The sequence below is a fragment of the Equus przewalskii genome, chromosome 1 (assembly GCF_037783145.1).
Source record: "Equus przewalskii isolate Varuska chromosome 1, EquPr2, whole genome shotgun sequence".
NCBI classification, from domain to species: domain Eukaryota; kingdom Metazoa; phylum Chordata; class Mammalia; order Perissodactyla; family Equidae; genus Equus; species Equus przewalskii.
Genome location: NC_091831.1, coordinates 166,199,702 through 166,221,188, shown reverse-complemented (window position 1 = coordinate 166,221,188; position 21,487 = coordinate 166,199,702). Strand labels below are relative to the sequence as shown.

Sequence of the window (21,487 nt, the reverse complement as noted above, 5' to 3'; positions counted from 1 at the left end):
CTGCCTCCGGAAACAAATCCAGGTGTTTCTTAAACTCTTTGAATCATCTTCTGTAGTAATTTATTCCATATGTTTATTGCTCTGTGTGTGAAATAATTTCAACAAGTTCCCTTTTTTTTTCTTTGTCACTGCATTCCAATCAGCCAGCAGTAGAAGCCCGATCTATGAGTAACACTTTTAAAAACACCAACTCCTGTGCTGAGGGAAGCCGAGGCCATGCTGTAGCACACGGAGCAGAACAAGGAGAAAAGAACAACAAGCAACTGGGACTTGATGACATTAGTTGAAGAGGAAAAGAGAATTTCAGGAATACCTAGCAGGGGTTGGAGGAGCAGCCTCACTCAGGTTCTTCCTCTATTTTGCATTTCCCCAGGGTGTCAATTTTATGAAACAAAGTGACGGGATGATTTCTATCACTTGAGAAGCTGTGTTAAAAAAATTTGATGCACTGGCAACAGCAAAAACTGTTATGGTAGGAATCAAATTGGTGCTTCCTTGCTGGAAATGAACGAGGCACTAGTGCCTGTCAGGTTATTTCTGAGCTCTGCTTTTCAAACTTTAATTTGAGAGGGTGGGAGGAGGTTTAATGGAAATCTGAAGCGCTGTGAGAAGAGGGCTATATTTTAAACTTTGATTTCATAGTTGTCTCTATGTTCAGAGGAAAATTATTCTTTATACTCAGAAGTGAAAGCACTGTCAGTTCTAAATCTATTAATGAGGGGGAAAGGAATGGGGTGCAGTGTGTACAAAGTGAATGGATTCTGGAATTAGTAAATAAAACTGTTATTCCTAAATCTATGTACTGCCTATACTATACCATAGCATAAAGAATCTTCAAGGATTTACTTTTTAAAATTAGCAAAACTTTGCTTTTTAATCAACTTCTGCTGATAGCATTCTTACCATGAGTCTGAAATGTATTAACAAACATTTCACTTTTACCATTTTGTTAAGGAAAATTTTGCTAAAATAATTGTCATTGTTACTTTTATCTACTGCTCTCCCCTCCAGGGATAGAGGATACCCATGCAACAGAGAAAGTGGTAACAACTGGATTCATTTTGAGCGTGAAAAATTAAAAAGGTACTCAGATGCCAGTTTAGGGTTGGACGACTCACAAACATCTATACTAAGGGTTGATAATGAAAATTATAGTCACTATGACAACAATTCTAACTGATCTGTTGAACATTGCTTAGGAGTCAGGCACTGTGCTCAACACTGTATATACATTTTCTCAGTAGTTCTTTCGATAGCTCTATGATGTCATTTCAATTATTACCCCCATTTTACAGATGGGAAAACCAAGGCACAAAGTAAAATAGCTAATAAGTGGCAAAATTGGCATTCCAACCCACGTCCATCTGCCTCTGGAGCTTAAACTTGTAGTTGTTTTAAGTGGTGCTCAAAGATGTATTACAATAATATTATTTGAGAGATGATTCTTATTATACAAATAATTGAATCTGGCTCATAACTTTCTTAAAATGTTCTTTTGAGCCTGAAATTTTCTATACTTGGTGTCCATCCAACTGTGTGGTGGCAGGAGGCAAAGAAAATACAGCAAGTTCTGGGAGAAGCAGGAACAGATTTTAGGATTCTGTTTGGATTCGGAGACAGGCTGGAGCCTGGACCGGAATCCAAAGCCTGTTGAAACAGAGTTTTCTCTTCATAACAGCATGGAGTAAGAATTTCCATAGAAACTTAACTCAAGCAGAAAACTTGACCTGTAAATAAATAGACACAATTTATGCTTATCTTTTGGTCACATTGATGTGTAGATGATGGACTCTATTGTTCTGGTTTTCTCCACCCTGTGAGCAGGGAGCTAGAGCCCTCTAATCCTCAAGCAAGAATGAGCATTTTCTCCCTAACTCCTGAATCTGGAGATGGGGCCTCACTCTGTGTTTTACTTCTAGATTAGAGGAAGGTCATGGCATTCTAGTTGGTGCTGGTGTCTACACTGTGGAGTCTCAATACGACATCATAGGACCTCCCTACAAAGGTAAGAGAGTTGTTTTCCTCTTGTTTTTCTTCCTCTGCCCCATCCCCTGTGGTCCTCTATCCTGACATGTGTGTTAGCCCGAGCTGTTCATGTGCTTTAGTCCATAGCCTGGCTTAAATGAAGCCAGAACACTCAGAGAACAGAGTCGTGGAGGAGCCCTGGCATTCAGGTCTTCTCTACAGGATAAAATAGACAGAATCCCAAGCCCTCATATATGTTTCCTGCTCTAAAGAGTCACTTTGAAGGTACCTGGATCATGTTCTAACCTCAGCAGTGTCTATGTTTTTCTTGAGTCACTCTCTTGCTTGTCACTGCTGCTCCCCTAGGATGATTCTAGTATTTCACTTATCAATCTATTTTGTGTTCTTTTGTTTCCATCTAAGTCTTCTCCACCCAACACTAATATTTCTGAGACATGACTTGTTCAACTTTATACCTCAAATATTCCAAAGAAGGCAGGTGCTCGTTCAATGTTGTTCACCAAACCTAAGCGTGCAACCAATCGACACCTCTTTTTAAACATCCTAACATTTTCTTAACCATATTCCACCAAAAAATAAAATCATCCATTTCCTCACATGCTCAAATAGGAAGCTCATAATTAAAATGATATGAGTATCTGCATATATGCATTTGCATCACTTATTAAAAATGGAAAATACAATCCACAATTTTGAATGTAATTGGACAGTGTTCATTCTTTCCATAAATATTTATTGATCATCTACTATGCACAAGCTCCTATTTAGGGAGTGATGAGCAAAGTTACACAAAGATCCTCACCCTCAGAGAACTTACCTTTTGGAAAGGGAGACAGACTATAAAAACAGAAATAAGAAATAACTAAATTAGATTGTATGCAAAGTAGGAAGTGTTATCGAAAAAAAGTAAAATTGGATAATTGGGAAAACCAGGAGAGGGGCTGATGTTGGTTGGGGGGCAAGTTCAATATGAAGTAGGATGGTCAAAATAAGCCTTACTAAGCAAAGACTGAAGGTGACGAAGTTAACCAAGCTTATGTCTAAGGAAAGAACATTCCAGGCAGAGGGAAGGCTTTAGGGGGAAGAGTGTCAAAAGGAGCTCAGTGGTGATGCAGTGAGTGAGCTAAGGGAGAGTAGCTGGATGGTAGGACAAAGAGATGAGGAGGACAAGATCGTTTAGAGTCCAGTGGGCAATTCAAAGACTTCTTTTTAACCTGAGGGAAATGAGGAACCACTGGAATGTCTGAATAATGTGATGCAAGCTACATTTTAAAAAGATAATTCCATGTGCTGTGTTGAGAACAGAGAGACAAGTGTAGAAGCAAGAAAAATGATTAGGAGAGAAAAGATGGTGGCTTGGTAGTGAGGGTGGTCCCAGTGGAGGCAGTGAAAATGGTGGGATTCTGAATATATTTCAGAAGTTTCATTCTTATACTGGTGGGCCTTGTGTAATATAAACAACTCTATCACCCACCATATCACCAAGAATTATGAGCTTTGACTTAAAACTCATGGCTAAAAGGAAACATAATTAAAGTGGCAGATGTTCCTTTAATAAATAGGTATTTATTGTATAGGAACCTAAAACTACATCCTCAGACAAAATAGCCTTAGGGTTGGAGAAAAAAGAAGTGTGTGTATATGTACGTATATGTGTGTGTATACATATGTATACATATTCACACGTACACATGCACACACGTTTACACATACATATACCTGTACATATATGCACATATATGCACGTACATATATACACATATATAAATATATATCAAGTAGAAATAATCAAATAAATGAAATAATCTACACATAAAAATTGCTTTATTATTCCTCAAATTGTGTGAGTGCCTCTTTGTTAAGTGGAATTGATGAAACAAAAACGCTGGACTCCTGAGCACTGACGGGTGATTTTCCCCGACAAGCTGTACTGCCTCACCTGGGAAGAAGCACAAAGCTTATTCCAGGGGGTCTAAGAACGATGTAGGGCAGTTTTAACAGGAGATGGGCAATTAAACTCCAAGGAGAGCCAGCCAGGGAAAGGCAAAAGAGTGGGCGCTGCCAGGCACAGGACCGCATCCAAGAGTGCCTGGCCAGGCCTGACAGCTGCGGTGGGAGGTGGGGCTGAAGATGAACCTCACCTACCTGCCGTCTGTGGACGCACGCTGGCTCAGACAGGCTATCAGAGTGTGATTTGCTTCAAAAAATTCATTGGCTACAGAGACCTGAGTTAACCTCCGTGAGTGGAAGCTGCACTCTGAAACCAGGCGGAAATTGAGTGTTTGACAAATTTGTGGTGGTTTGACTATTAAAATCCCTAGTCATGGATAATAATGCAAAGCTCCTTGGAGGGCAAAATGAAAAGCTATCGGAATAATATTTGCTTTCATCTGCTCGGATATAATGCCGAGAGCGCCCACTTGTTTGTGGTTTCCTCCTGGGGTGCATTCTGAATCCCAGCAATTTCAGTTCCAGGCAGAGCACAGTAGAGCAGTGCTGAGGTGGAGAAAAAAGCCCAAATTTCTCTTGTCTGATTTAAAAACTGTACCCCACAGTGAGCTTCTCTGTTTGTTAAAATCTCTAATTGGTGTTTTCTCAACTTGCTGCTTGGCTGGTTTCTTTTTATTGATTTCATTTTGGGTTTGTAAGGCTGTATTTGGAGCCCTTTCCAGAGTTTGTTTGGAAGCTCATTTTTAATTTTAATGAAAATGCATTTTTAAAAATGTATATTACACCACCCTGCCGATTTTGCTCAAATAAACCTGCTACTGTTTTCAGTGATTTCCAACCATTTTAGTGCCCTTAGTCTCACTCGCTAAAGGGACCCCTGTGCTATTCCTGGCAAAGTAACAAAATCAAGTAGAAAAATGAATGTTCTTCACTGCTTTTGAAGGCTCTTATACAACAAAGGAAAAAGATTCATTCAGGAGACTGCCTTGGGGAATAATACATCAGGATTCAAAAAGGAGAGGATTTCTTCACCCCCCATTTCAGTTCTAAACAGCTTTTGTTTCCCAAACAGAACTCTTTCATTATTCCGAAGAACCCAGATCCAAAGCAATCAGCCAAGAAGAAAGGTAAATGTTAGTGATCAATATTAGATTTAGACTTAAAATAGTATCTACCCATAGCTCAATAAATTTGATAAGTGGGAAATGTTGAAAATAACATGTCCTGTATTTATCTTTTGTTGAAGCTTAGGGAGAGAGCTTAAACCCAATGAGACAGAATCTAATGCCAGCATAATTCAGAGAGCAGCACAAAGAGTCCATTTTTAAAATATGATCAAGAGCTCCAAGATTTACCAATTTTGCCACCTTCTTGATCTCAAAGTTGCCCTGTTATCCCTTACATCAGGTGTCCAACCATGGAATCAGCCTCAATTCTTCCATCTCTTCCATCTGTCAAGTGGTCCTCTGTCCTGGACATTGTATTTGAAATATGTCTGAGATTTACCTTCTCTCTCCTGCCATCACCACCTTAGATCAGGCCCTTACCATCTCTCCCATAGGTTATCGCAGGAGTTTCTCAACAGTCTTTTTCTTCTCTAATCTATCCTTAATACTCCCCTTATTGCGTTTCTTAAACAAAATCTGATACCGTCTCTCCTTTGGCTTTAAAAGAGCTTAACAGGAAAAGAGAGCTAATATTCTCCATTGTAACTAAATCAGGTTCAAATTCCCTAGGATAACAGGTCCTTCATGAGCTCACCCTAACCTACTCTCAAGCTTCTTTTTCTAAAGCTTTCTCCTGTGAGCTCCTTCCCCAGCTACATGGAAGGGGTACAGGGCCTCAGACATGCACGGCCCTTTCTTGCCTCTGGGAGCTTTTGCGCATGTGCTTCTCTTTTTGGAATGTGGTATAATACAGTGAGGAAAAAATAGCCTTGGAACAAGAGCTGGGCCAGAATTCCACGTCTACCGCTTATGAGTTGCTAAGAGCCCTGCATGAATGTGATCCTTAATTTCTTCAACTGTAAAGTGGGGATAATAACTTCCACTTAGGAATATTGAGAATTCCGTGAAGTAATTTACCCAAGCTCGCTTAATAGAATTGCCTGAATATATTAGCCATTTACATAGTTTGACTTTCCTTACATGTAACAAAATTTGAGTTAAAATGAAACAAAAAAGGGAAGAAGAAGAAAAGAAAAGAAAAGAAGCAAATTATAAGTAAAAGGGAGTGGCTAGTGGAAGCTAAGGGTAAGAATGAGCTTTGGCCTCAGGAATACATTCAGTTCGGCGCTTAAACACACTGAGGATCATTTTCTTCACCTCACATTTCTGTCTTCTGGGCACATCTATTTAGTATTTTCCCTTACTGTGTGCTGGATGCTTCTGTGGTTCTGTTTAAATGGCAGGACATGACTTAGTGTAACCCCCAAATTTTCTATGCTTCGCTCCAGACAACTAAAAAAGTTCCAAGTTCAAATGCCTGGAGAATTCTTTAGTCTACCTTGGGTTAGGTAGACATGGGGAAGTGGCTCTTTTTAGAAAACACGGCTGGCAGGTGATACCGTGGGAGCACTGCACATCTGTAACTGCTCTTTTTCTCCTTTTTCTTCCCCAGTTGTCTATTTATTCTGTGTCTTTGATATCAGGCTCAAATAACATCTCTGAGATGTTTTCTCCACTTCCCTCCAATGCCAGCAGTTTCCTGACGTCACCATTGAAACTCATAGCACTTTTCAGAACACTTGCAAAAGGAAAGTCACTCTACAAAATGATGTGTCTCATGCTTGGGACAGTGAGCACCCTGAGGGTAAATATGTCGTCTTGTTTCTCTTTCTGTCCCAAGCACCTAGATAGTCTCTGGTTCACAGTCATTCTCAATTCACGTTTGTTGAATTGATGAATCAATATTTCGGAAGTGTGTGTGCAGCTGGTGGCTCTTCTGCTTTTATTCAAAGAGCTACATCTTCCCTTAGTTTTTAAAGTCCAAAGAAGAGGCTGTGGTGTTTCAATAGATCATTGCTGCATAGAAAAAATGGCCTTATAAAATAAAAATTAAATGGATTTTTCTCAAAACTATTTTCTTTCTACGTCCTCTTTGTCTTATTCAAGGACACTGCTATTATTATTTCATCATCGCAGCTTGAAATTGTGGAGTTATGATTAGAGCTTTTCTGTCATTCCTTATATCCATTAGTGAGGTTCCATTCAATTATTCCTTAAAAATGCCTCTCATTTCCCACGTTTCCTTTTGTTTTCCTCATCAGCATGCATTTATTGTATCCACCTCTACGTATAGTACAATTCTAGGCTGCAGGAATGCAAAGGAATGGGGAATCCCAAGGGGCTTACAATGTGGTTGTTATAATATCACTATGAGACAGCACATGCCTAGGCTGAGCCTTTACTTTCTCTTCCAGGAATGCTTCATCGGCACATCTTACATCTTCCTCATCCTCTCTTCCACTGTGCACATAGCCAGACAACTCCTCCTTCCACAGCGTGTTGCTCTTCTCCTCAAAAAATCTTAGAGGCTCCCAGATCTTTTGCACCGGGCATTCCAGGCCCATTATTTTCTTTTAGCCCACCTGTTTCTCTCCTCCAAACACATTTCTCTCTATTCCTTGGTATTGGTCTTCCTCTTTTTTCAGACTTCACCCTACTTACTCCTCCAGCCTCCTTTCACTTCCTGTTGTTGCAGTCACTCATCCCATTTCTTTTGTCTATGATGCCCTGTTGGCTCCCACATCCTATCTATACTACCTCTCGTCTCCTTCCTCCAGGTTACTTTCTGGAACCATTTCCATTGGCTTTCTACATTCTGACATTACGTTAAAAGTCTATAAGACAACATTTGGCACTTGAATACTTACTGTCCTGTGTCACTTAAGAATTATTTCCTTTGTGAATCCTATCTAAATAACCAGCTCCTTAACTAAGAGGATCAAGACTCATACTCTGCAGTCCTCCATATGCTCAGATAGCTCAATTGCTGTGTGGTGAGCACCTGTAAGCTGATAGGTTTTCAGCCCAAAGTCTGACTTCTGTGATTTAACTTCAGTTTAGTTTTTCAAATTGTATTTGCTTAATGGAATATGAAATTTGATCAAAGAACATTTGAAAAGAACAACCTGAGCCAGGTTAAGTATTCAGTCTCTTGATTCTCTTTTAGATTGTCCTGATATGCTATTGCAAAAGCTCAGACAGAATTTATCCTGCCTCACCTCTGAGGTTCCTGATATCCCCTGGTTGAATTTTTATTGTTTTCCTGCTACTTCTAAATTTCTTTCACACACAATTTTAATCCTTTTTTGTGTGTGTGAGGAAGATTGTTGCTGAGCTAACATCTGTGCTAATCTTCCTGTTTTGTATGTGGGATGCCGCCACAGCATGGCTTGATAAACGCTGTGTAGGTACAGGCCTGGGATGCGAACCTGTGAACCCCAGGCTGCTGCTGTGAAGCATGTGAACTTAACTACTATTCCACCAGGCTGGCCCCTAGTCCTTTTTATATATATATGTGTGTGTTAGTTATTCTCAGAGATGAAGGTAGTTTTTGATGTTGCTTCTACTTTAAAAAAAAAATACTTTATATTTATTAAACAGAATTTCTCAAATTCTAAAAGTAATGTCCACTTATTATAACAGGTCAAACTATATCTGTGTGTGTGTGTGTGCGTGTGTGTGTGTGTGTGTATACATAGCTTCTTAGCCTCCCCTTAGCCATTTTCCCCTTTAAGGCTACTTTTCTTACTCTCAATAAAAGTGGAAATAATTATGATTCCTCCCACACACATCACTGTGCTCATACAAATGTATGTAAATATTTATACATATATGCATATGTGTATACACACACATACATATGTGTATACAAATATGTGTATGTGTGAGATTTTTTCTTTTTTCTTTTTTTAGAGAATAAATCACATGTACACATTGGTTGGCAATTTCACTTTTTTCTCTTAGTAATAAAACTTGAACACATTCCAGATTAGTACACATACCTAACTTATTCTTTTATTCTTTTAATAACTGCATAATATTGTAATTTGGTATATATATATATGTGTACATGGTATATATATATATGGTATATGGTATAAAAGCCATAATTTATTCAATTATTCCCCATGGATGACCATCCAGATTGTTTCCAACTTTTGCTATTATAAGATAAAATGCTGTGCTAAACATCATTGTCTGTAGATCCGTATATACTGGTGATTTGTTTCTGTGAGAATGATTTCTCATCTTTCTATCACAAGTTACTAGTCAGATTGCTGGGTGTGATATTATGATTTATAATAAGAAATATATATTTGGCCTTCAACCCATTCCTGGCACAGAGCTTCTAAAATCCTTGGAATTTAATATGCTAAGAGCTATAAAGACATCTTTTGTTATGTTAATAAGGTTAATGTCAATGGCTTTTGGAAGGATCTCTGAGGAGAGAGGGGCTGGAGGTTGAATCAATCACCAAAGGTCAGTGATTCAATCAATCATGTCATGTACTGGAATTTCCATAAAAACCCAAAAGGATAAGCTTCGAAGAGCTTCTAGCTTGGTGAACATGTGGAGATTGAAGGGGAGTAGTGGCCTGGAGAGAGTATGGAAGCTCTGTGTCCTTTCTCCACACCTTGCTCTATTCATCTCTTCTATCTGACTGTTCCTGAATTATATCCTTTTATAATAAATAGATGATTTAGTAAATAAAATGTTTCTTTGAGTTCTGTGAGCCGCTCTAGCAAATTAATCAGACCTGATGAGGGGGTCGGTGGAACCTGGCCATTCAGCCAGAAGCACAGGTAACAACCTGGACCTGTGATTGGCATTCTGAGTTGGAGGAGGTTGTTGGAAACTCCAGTTTGTAGCCAATTGGTCAGAAGCACAGGTAACAGCCCAGGCTTGTGACTGACGTCTGAAGTGGGGAGAGTGGGGGCAATCTTACGGGACTGAGCCCTCATCCTGTGGAGTCTGATGCTATCTCTGGGTAGATAGTGTCAGAATTAAGTTGAATTCTCAGACTCCCTGCTGGTGTCTGAGAATTTCTTGGTATTGTGTGGGAAGTGCCCCCTGGGGCCCCACAACATACATGTTGGAACTGGGTCCAGGAACCTAAAAGACTAAATTAGATTATATTCTTTTCTTAATTTCACAATAATGAACTTACTGTCCTAGAAAGGATTCCAATGGTTTATTGTCCCCACAATCTGAACGTTCTTTATCTTTAAAAATTTTGCTAATTTAATGGGTACCTTCATTCCCCAGTCTACAAGTGAAGTTGAACCAAAGATTTGGCCTCAATCTGCATATCATGCAGTGCCTGCCAAGTACTATTTGCTGCTGTATTCCTGTAATTGGCAGTAGATTGAAATTTATTTATTGAGAATTTTGTAATTTAGGACTTAAAACTCAATGCTACTATAGTAATCCCCTAGTGGTGAATTACACTCCCAGATTTAAAACTGTAAAAGGGATTATGAAGAAGTAGCGGTAGTCTTATTAATAAGAAACCCTTTCATGTGTTTGTTTAAAGAAACACACACACTAGTAACTTTCTTTTAAGAGCATTTGAGGTTTTCTAAGTTTTACCACAAATACTAATGAAATCGTATAATGATTACAGACGTAAAGAAAGCATTGAGACCATTAGAGGAAGGAAGTCTTACATGAGCTCAGTATGAATTTCAGAGCTGATGAAATTCTCTGAGAACAAGTTCCACGTGTAGTCCTTCTCCACGTGTTCTCATAAGCTTGAAATCCAGTCCACCAACGCTAGTTATTCCCACTAACAGTTCAAACAGCTTTGCATCATGGGAGCAAGTCTGGTGATAGGTGCTCCTCATGTTAGTCTCAGAAGTGTCAAGAATTTTCTAGGAAAAAATATTGCATTTTATTTATTTAAATACAAAATGCAAATGACCAAATTTACCTTCTTAACTAAGATATGTAGGGATTTGCCAACTGAAATGGTTTTGTGCTCCCCTGATAAACGATGATATGTAGATGGAAAACATTATTATATTGCTAAGAGCACTGAAACTATCACATGAAAATCCTGCACATGTTTTCTATACGCATCCTCTAAAATAGTAAATTAAAAATAAAATATCCCGTTAAAATAATTGATAATTTTGAAAGCAATTAAAATATTAAGTTTAGGGAGAGCTCATCAAGATGGCAGCATAGGCAGACTCTGAACTCACCTTCTCCCATGAACACAACCAGGTTACAACTATTTTTGGAAAAATTACCCTGGATAGAAAACTGAAAAATGGACAAAGAGAGCCCCCACAACAAAGGACAGTCCTGACTGAGGCGAAAGAGGCAGAGACTCCTTCTGGAGAGAAAAAAAGCTACCTTCACCAACAGTGGAGTTTCTTAGCCGGCCAGGCGGGAGCCACCCTACAGTACACAGCCTTTCCCTGGAGATGTGGGGATCTCAGCAGGGGCACATTACCACTATAAGCATCCTTCAGACTTAGCACAACTGAGATGAGGGGCTTACTATCTGGCTTTGCTGGCTATTAGCTGCAGTGGGGGAGTATCCCCAGGAAAGCTATTGGATGAAAGGTGAAAAAACCTGGGTCTTAAAGGGCCCAAGCACAAACTCACCTGTCTCAGAGAGAAACTGAAAATCACCGGAAAGAAGGCTGACAGTCCTTTGGTGAAAAGAGACTCCCCTGGTAGGCTCTGAGTGCATCTCAGTGAGAGGAGAGACCTCTCCAGAGACTGAGACATTGGTGGTGGCCATTGCTGTGACCTAGTACAGGCGTGCTGACACAGACCCTGGCAGACGCCATTGAAGTTTTTCCCCTGACCTGTTAGCCCAGGGGTCTGCCACACCCACTAGAGTGCAGATTTAATCCAGTTCTGCCAAGGCAGGAAGTCTGCCCTAGGGACTGGCCCCACCCAACAGCAAGCCCTCAGGCTACTTGTCCACCTGCATTGCCTGGGTGCCTTGATCCTCTACAGGCAGGCTAGTGTGTCTGCCTCTGTGGGGTAGGGACTGTGTGAGGACCAGGTGAACCGTGGGGGGCACTGGTGGAGATTGGTGGAGAACCGCATTGGGACGTTGGGGTATGCTCCAAGGGGTTGGGAAGTGTGGACGGACCAGGATTGTGTTGACGGTGTGTGTTGACCTGTGGGGGGAGGGGTCTATCAGCAGCACAAAGCCTGTGCTTCACAAATAGCCATAAAAAGGTTCAGGTCCACCTTCCAAAGCCTGAAACAATTGGGTGCTCCCATGCCTAGGGCCAGCCCCACTCAGCTGCACTCCTAAGAAAACTGACAACAGCCTTGTAGGCCTCAGGCCTATAGCAACTGTACGCCCCTGAGCCTAGCAACCAGTTACACTGGGTAACAACCCAATTAAGAGGAAAACTCCAATAGGAGTATGCTTGTAGACATTGTAGCCAACGGTGCTGAGGCTCCCCAAAGTGGATTTACAAACAGCTGTTCAGGGAAGGAGAGACTAGTCTTCCTGGGTACCTGCATTAAGAGCAACCCTTCCACAGCAGAAGGACACAAGTAGCCCACAAAGGGGTCACCCCTGGATCATTTGGACTGATGGCCAGAGGGAAGCACACTACTGGGCCTCAAAAGGCATCTATTACAGAAGGCCACTTCTCCAAGATCAGGAGACATAGCCAAGTCACCTAATACATAGATATAAGCACTGAGGCATAATGAGGAGACAAAGGAATATATTCCAAACAAGGGAAAAGGACAAAACCCCAGAAAAAGAACCAAATGAAACAGAAATAAGCAACTTACCTGACAAAGAGTTCAAACAAAGCTCATAAGGATGCTCACAGATATTGGGAGAAGACTGGATGAACACAGTGAGATCGTCAACAAAGAATTGGAAAATATAAAAAAGAACCAATCAGAAATGAAGAATACAATACTGGAAATGAAAAATACTAAGTTTATATTACTAAATTTAATATAATTGTGATTATTATAATAAATCATTATTAATATAATTAGTGATTGCTAATAAGTTGAATAAGACATTAGAATACAGTCGTGCACCACATAACGATGTTTCGGTCAATGACAGACTGCATATACATTGGTGATTCCATAAGATTGGTACCATATAACCTAGGTGTGTCGTAGGCTATACCAATTAGGTTTGAGTAAGTACACTCTGTGATATTTACACAACGACGGAATCGTTAACGATGCATTTCTCAGAACATATCTCTGTCATGAAGCCATGCATGACTGTAATAAGGATAGTTATTGATATTGGCTCAATCAGAAATAAATTGACACAGAAAAATAAAGTACAGACTAAAAATAAATAACACAAGAAAGAATCAGCCAGAAATACTTTCTTGGCTTCCAAAAGAGAACCTCTAGTAGTAAAACTTTAATAGAAAATGTTAATATTCTATCTGTCAAAAAACAAAGAAATAGTTCCTTTCATTCATCTATTTAAACAAATTTTATTGAACAACTTCTATGTGCCAGGTCTGGAAGAACATGCAAGAGTCCATTTGTGGAAAACAATTTCACAGAAATGACTACAATAAAATGTGAAATAAAAGCAGTATATACAAGGTACTGTAGTGGCACAAATGAGAGTTTCACAGGCAGGATGACACTCAATCTGGGTACTCATGGATGAGCAGGAAGCATCTTGGCAGGAAAGTGGGGAGAAGACCACTCCAGAGAACACCATGTGCAAAACCATATTTTTCAGAGAACCACAAGTTATCTGGATGGGTCTGGAGCAGAGGTTCTTAACTGGGGGTTATTTACCCCCAGGGGATAATTGACAATATCTGATGACATTTGGGGTTGTCACAACTTGGGGGAAGTGTTCTATGAACCTATACTGGGCAGAGGCCTGGGCTGTTGCTAAACATCCTACAATACACAGGACAGTTGCACACAACAAAAAGAATTATCTAGCCCAAAATGTCAATAGTGCAGGCGTTAGGAAACCCTGATCTGGAGTACAGGATGTAATGGCGCGATACCTAGAGGAGGTTGAGTTTGAGATGCCTGAGAAACATCAAAGTGGAGAGGTCCTGAGGGACGTTAATTGTGTATTTGGAGCTGATGATACAGAATCACCTAGAGACACAGTTTGGGCATCAGTGCTGATGCTTCCTTTGGAAACCACATACTCCCTTCCATGACACTGCAGTCTCCAGGTTCCTGGAGTCTTTGGCCCTTCTAGTCTATCTCTATCTTCTTCCCAGACTCCTCCTTTCTACCTCCACTCAAAAATATACTGGACTGTTTCCAGGGCTCTGCCCTTGACCTGCTGGTTTTATCACTTCACACAGCTGAAGTCATCACCTCTCACAGACTCATTTACTACAAATACGTGTGGACCAGTATGGCAGACTAGTAAAGAATGTGAATGCTCGAACTAGGAGTTCAAATCTTGGTGCCAGTACTTACAATCTATGAGGTTTTTGGCAAGTTATTGTAAAATTACAATAATAATGGTACTTATCTCATAAGATAGTAGGGAAGGACAAGTTGAGCTAATATACACAGAGCACTTAGATCACATAGTAAATTCTGTGTCCACATCAGACTTTCTAGAATTTCTAGGTTCAAATGACTGAACTGCTGGATTTTGTCTATATGAATGTCTTGCCAGCTTCTAAAATGGGTCATGTCCAAAACTTGACTCATTATCTTTCTTGCTTCCCTTCTCAATGATCTATAAACAAACTTTCATTCCTCTATTGATGGCTATCGAGGACTATTAAGGAGATCGAGCAGACTCCATAGGTGAGTCTCTTTCCCTCATGTCTCATAAAATCAACTGTTAAATAGTGTGGACTTTATCTCCTATATGCTTCTTGAAACTTCCCCTTTCTCTCCATCGCACTACCACTGAACTGTTAAATCAGGTTTTTATTGTCTTTCATGTTAACCACCAAGGAGCAGCATCCTAACCATCCCTGACTCTAGCCTTGTGCCCTTCTAATCATACCTGCTGGAATGATTGGTACTTCGACGTTCCCCATGACCTATAAAATAAAATCTACGCTTTTTAACAAGTCACACAAGGCCCTGCTTCATCTGAACCCTGCCTTCTTTACAACCTCATCACTTGGCACTCTCTATCCTGAATCCTGATAGAAGATGAAATTGAAGGCATAGAGAGGTTCCACTTTTTCCATATCTCCTCTGCCAGAAATGTATCCCTTTCCCTAACTACCTTCTACTCATCCTCTACCCCTCACGAAACATGTTTATAATTTTCCTCTGTCTTCCCATAACATCCTGCCGTGTTGAGGTTCTCTCACTTCTCTTTCAAGTGAATGGCAACTTACTCCTTGAGAAAAGGGACTAGATTTATTTATGACAAAATCCCAACATACTGTGTAGGGCCTGGCACAAGGTAGGTTCTTAAAAAACGCTTGATGATAAATGTTTAATTTGAGTCACCAGCAGATAGGTGGTGATTAATAACCCAGAAATGGATGAGATGGCGTGGCCGATTGGGAAGGAGCCAGGCAGAAACACAGAACCATGGGAAAACCAGCATTTAAGGAGGGAGATAATGAGGAGAAGGCAACATGCAGCCTTGAGAAAAGGTGGTTGGAGAAGTAGAACAATAACCTTGAAAGAAGAATGACGTGGAAGCCAAAGGAAGACAGGTTTCCTTTTGAAGAGGAAATTGTCAACCATATCAAATGCCACAGTAAAGTATGGAAACGGCCTATAAAGCACCCACGGGATTAGACAATTCCTGAAATAGTTAAAATATAACGCTGTACACAGAAATCTAATTGCTGTGTGTTTGGAAATAAATGAAAGGTAATGTTATAGAGAAAGTAAGAATAAATTGCCTTTCAAAATGAGACAGTAAAGTTGAAATAAAAAATAGATAAACTCAATTAACTATTTATACCCACATCTTTAATTTCTACAAAGTGGTAAATCTCTTTATAATGGTAATCAATAGTCATATGAATTATTATCTTTAAAATATTCCATATGTGACCAAACTTTCTCTGCCATTGTCTTGTGTGGGGGCTCTAAGCTTTTCCTTCTGGATCTCATTTAATGTTGGATCCGGTCTCCAGAGCCTCACCCTCCACTCCAATCCCTTCTCCACAAAACACTCAGAATTATTGCCTTTAAAACATCGAAGGTAAGCTTGCCATTCCCAAATTTTAAAATCTTCCATGGTTTCAAGATATCTGTAGCATATTATCTAAATAATGTAGTTTTACATATAGGATATGCAAAATCAGCCTCCATTTGCCTTTCTGGTCTTGCTCCAACCACTTAGGCTATTCACCACCCTTTCCTGCCAGTGTCCAGCCCCCACACTACAGACACAACAAGGACTTTGCTAACTCGTTGTCTCTGTGGTGCTGTACCCTTGTCTGGCTAACTTATGTTAATCTCTTAAGACTTAGCGCAAATATCATTTCTTTTAGGAAGCTTTCAGGGGTTTCCCCAGATGAAGTTAATTGTTCAGACATCTGCACTCCAAGCACTTTGTTTAACACACAGTATGTTTTATTGGTCTTTTTAAGAAGTCCCCCATTGGACTTGGAGCTCTTACAGCATCCACAGAGCCCAGTGCCGGATAAACAGTCAAGTTTGTCGACTGACTATGTGAATGAATGAATGACTGAGTGCAAGCTGCTAGAATCAAGGGTAGAAAAACTCAGTTGTTCCTGTGTTTGTGAAACTGTTGTATATGTAGAGTATTTTTATAGGTTTATATTTTTTGTTAGATTGCTTTCCTACTTCAAAAAAGAAGTCTAATTTCAGTTGTGTGTGTAAAGCTCCATGTTGTAGCTGGACTGTCTGTTCCTATGTCTCTGCCTACAAACCAAGGAAAGAGGTGTCGCTTATCAATCAATGAAGAGAAGTGCTGGGTCTCCAAGTGCTGACTCCGCACCTGGGGGGGCAGCCAGACTGGTAGCACCCCTCAGAGGATTTGGACGTTCATTTAATCTTGGGAAAATCTTTGATACGAGGGTACAAATGAATAGAATGAGAAAAATTTGAACTAGGAAGCAGAGTTGCCCAGGTTTTAAATCACAGCATTTGACCAGATAGTAAAGCTAACTAAGATAAGTTAAGTTATTTATATTTTCCAACAGAAGGTGTATGGTGTATGTTTAGAAATACTGCTTAAGAATTGTTGTTACCCATAAACCTTGCAGTTCTCTAGAGATTTGTGGAAGGTAAGTGGATACTTGAATGTTCATAAGTGTTCTTCACCTGTTTGAACAAATTTGATACCTTCCGGTGGAGTATATTCTGTGAATTAGCTCAAGTCTACTTCTTGGAATCAGCATAGTTAAGAAATGGAAAGATAAATCTTCATGTCTCATGATTTTGCTTATTACTTACAGTAAGAATCCAAAATAGAAGATTTACTGTGTTGGGTATGAGTTGGAGGCTCTGTTGATATTTTTGTCCTGCCTGAGATCAGCTTTGTGGTAGCTTGGTGTAGAATCTAGGACCAGGCCCCAAATACTAGTGCCTTCTCGGCTCCCAGGGCCCCTAGACTGAGTTAGACTGTCCAGCGCTCTCAGCCCTGCTTCTAGGGGGCATTCATGGCAGTGTTGTCCAGCTCTTTTAAGAAATTTGATCCACATTTTCTAGTTATCCTAAGGAACCAAACTGATATAATTCTCACCATTTTAATGTATGTAGTTTCTCCTTAGCATTTTTTTTTGCAGTCCTCTGAAGAAGCATAACACAAGCTCGGTTGTTTTTTTTTGTGACAGTCAGATGAATCTATGCCTTACTTCAGAGGACGGCAAAAAGTTGCTGAGTAGAAGATAGAAATGAGCACTGTTACTCTTTTTATATATTTCTTTACTGTATTTGTGCACTAGCCTATGTAGGTCTATGTTAAACAAAGCAACTCTGCAGTAAGCAAGATCTATCCAACATAACGGCTTATCTCCTTTTATTATCTCTCAAAACGCCCGTATAAACTCTTACTTGTGTCAGGATTTATCCCAAAACTCCCTAAGGAGTGTCCTAGAGTAGAGTCATGGTTCTCAGACTATGAGCTGCTAGCCCCTGGAGGCAGGGCATAGAGTGTTTTCAAAGAGCAATGAATCAAATTTCTTCACTGTTGTTAGTAGATGAACAAAAAATGTCTCCAATGCATTTAATAGATAAATGCACTGAGCTATTTCTACATGCCACATAATAATCTTCCCAAGAACCTGTGAGGAAATGTTTCATGCCCATTTGAACAGTGGAGGAAACTGGGGCACAAAGAGGTTAAATAACTTGCCCAAGGTACTTCAGGCAGCAATTAGTAGATGTTAATGTAGCATGATTTGAACATAAGCCATCTTAATTCAGATTCCATGCCTCTATATAGATACCATTAGATAAGCGCAAATCAAATTTATGTTTGTTTCTGAATTATTGGAAGTTTTTCATTGGCAGCTTTTGACATCACAAAACATTTACCATACCGAAATAGAAGGAAAGAACTGATGTAAAGCTCATAAATCCTGAGAAATAGCTGAATAAAGATATCCTAAAGATGTCTGGAATAGCTGCAAATTTCTCTCTAAGTGACCTTCCCTCCCACTGTCATCAGGCACAAAAATCACATGTGCAAAATAAAACGCATTAAAAAAGCCTGGATATTTTATAATTCTCCAAGAAAAATTATGAACTTAGCCTTACTGATGATGGGGAATTATGTAAATGGTCAAATTATGGTGCTACATGGAGACATCTAGATGGGACCAAACAGAGGTCTACCTTGGACAGCATCTGTTCTCTATCTTTGCTGTTAAATTTAGACAAGATAGCAGCAAAAACATAACGCTTAAGTCAGACAACTTGCCAGGACCTGTATGGATTCCTATTGCTCATGCTTCTATTTTTTTTCTAATGCCCTTTATCTCTTTTTCTATGACTCTTAATTTTTTCAACATAATTCTGGGGGAAATTTCGCTTTGATTTGCATTTCCGTCTTTTTCTAAATATAAAGCATCCTGATCTCCTTGGAGGAAAGGTGTTATAGGATTGTGATGTAGGGATAAACTAAAATTAGAAATATCATCACATTAACATCTTTTTCCCAATAGTTTGGTACTTTTGACAATGTACTATTTCAGTGTATCATGGGGTTTCACAGTGATTGTAAATTAAAGCTTTCCTTATGAAGACTGAAGATGTGCCCAACTTGGTAAATTCTCAACTTTCTGAGAACACCATTTAAGGGAATCACTTTCCCTTTTTATTGTTTTAACTTGAACATGCCAATGACTGAAATGAACACTAGAAAAGAAAAGGAAAAAGATTCAAGTGTAATCAGCAAGCGAGTTCACTGTGTTAGGTGAATCATGACAAACCCTTGCGCCATTAACTGTAATTAATGTTTTTAGATGTGGATTTTGTTTCAGACCTAAAGAACTAGGGCAAAGCAAACAGGTCTATGCCTTTTTCTCACCCTCCCCAAGACTTTGCATCTTAACTGGCGACTGAAGAGCTGAAGCTCTCTGTTTTCTGTTACATCTTGTCATCAAAGTGGGCATCAGAGGCATCACGCAAGAATATTTTTTCAGCATGTGTATGTTTGTTTTTCTGCCTACTTGAAGTAATCCATTTTACTTAAAATTAGCAATACATTCTTTGACTCTCAAACTTCCAAATTAGCATTTGGAAACATAAAATTGTTTATTGGCCTGCTTCGCAGGATAAATAAATGTCTGTTCAGCCCCATTAGTTTTAAACCCATGATTTAGGATTATTTTAAATGTGCTAAAATTAACAAGACTTAACTCTGTGGGTACAGAAAATGACAATACGAAATAATAAGTCATGCTGAGAATTGGACATTTGACAGGATTTCAATTTTTAATCTGGCCTCTCAGTTTGGGTGATCCTTTCTATGTGGCAACAGATCAGAAAATGTTTGCTTGTCAATAAATGTAGGCAGTTGCTACACCGTAGCAGACCTGGGTAAGCCTGAAATTTAGAAGGTAATGCCAAGCCGGAAGAATAGCTGGAAAGAATGTGGTTTGATTTTCTAAACCACCAAGTGATTCGGTAATTGTAGTTTATATTGGCAACTGAATTCGAGATGTCACAGTTTAGTACACGGCTAAGGTCAGTTATTACTTCATTATAATTATCCAGGGGCATCATTATACTATGTTTGATTGAGTTTCTTTCTTTGAAGAGCTAAAGAATTGTAAATCTTTCTCAATCTGTATTATATGCATATTTATGTTGTTACCTAAAAGAAAATGCTAATTTGAATTCTTATTGTGTGGAACTTAAAATAATTCATAATACAGTAAGCTTGGGCTCCCTGTATATGAATTATCTTAAACAAGCTTGTAGGGAAAATTCATAATATAATTAATATTTTTAGGAAAATGTTTATCTAATTAAGAGAATAAACCACTTTTATGACCTTTACAATTACTATTTACATTCAGCCAATTAATATAATTTGAACTCATTCTTATCCATTAGCTAATATTGAGCCAGTCGAAATCACTACCTCAAAATTGTATGTCTTTATTTTTTAAAAAATCTTCATTCCTGAACAAATTATATAGGATATTTCTATTTATAGAAGTGTCACATGTATCAATACTTCATTTGACGGGATTAGGAGGTTGTTCATGTTATATAACTAATTTGCCTCATCTGCTTGGATAAAATTATAGCTGATTGGCAATAGTCTGTGGTATGAAAGGAATGGGAATTTTTTTAGTGCAAGGAAAGTTCACAAATATAATTTTAATCAATAGGGTAAAGAATTTTTTACCAACCACTTCAGCACTGTTTCTAGTAATTGGTGAAACTGACTAGTGGTAGAGCATCATAGAACAGTGCTTCCAAGTGCGAACTCTGGTGCCAGAGAGCCTAAGTTCAAATCCTGCCTCACTCAGCCACCTTTGTGGTCATTGAATCTGCGCTTTGTTGGTTGGGCCCTTGTCTGTTCCTGCTGGGAATGCAAAGTCTCTGGAAATGTCCCTGTTCCAGAAACATTTCATTACTGCTTAGAGAATTCCATTTTATTTAAACCCAGCAGTAAATTTTCTGACTTTAAGCTTCCAAATTAGTATAAAATTGTTTGTTGGCAGGGCCTGCCCCATGGTCTAGTGGTTAAGTTTGACACACTCCACTTCTGTGGCCTGGGCTCAGTTCCTGGGTGCAGACCTACACCACTCATTGGCAACCATGCTGTGGCAGCAACCCATATACAAAACAGAGGAAGACTGGCAAGGATGTTAGCTCAGGGTGAATCTTCTTCAGGAAAAAAAAAATTGTTTATTGACCCATTTTACAGGACAAAATAATCGTCTTTTCAGTCAGTCTTGATGTTTTAGGAGTCTACTACTTGCTAGCTTTGTGCCTCTGGACAAGTCATTTAAAACCCTCAGAACCAAGTTTTCTTGTCCGCAAAATGGAGAATATAGTAGACCCAAAACACATTATATATTGTAAATAGTGTTTTCTGTTTTGTTTCCCTTTTTAGAATTGTCCTGACCCTTCTGTAATCAAGTTGTGATGAAGCAATAAATAGTCAAAGGCAGAAAGAAAAATTAAAA

At 39.2% G+C, this 21,487-nt stretch overlaps 1 long non-coding RNA gene across 3 annotated transcripts in view; it reads left to right on the top strand.

Moving 5' to 3' along the window:
- Positions 1-1,693: 1,693 nt before the first annotated feature.
- Positions 1,694-21,487, top strand: part of LOC139084687 (uncharacterized) — a 258,448-nt gene continuing 238,654 nt past the window's right edge. Inside the window, exon 1 of one of the 3 annotated variants that reach the window (XR_011542267.1) lies at positions 1,694-2,005. This is a non-coding gene — a long non-coding RNA (uncharacterized lncRNA). The remainder of the gene's footprint in view (positions 2,006-21,487) is intronic. The other 2 variants (XR_011542260.1, XR_011542277.1) reach the window with 2 other exon arrangements.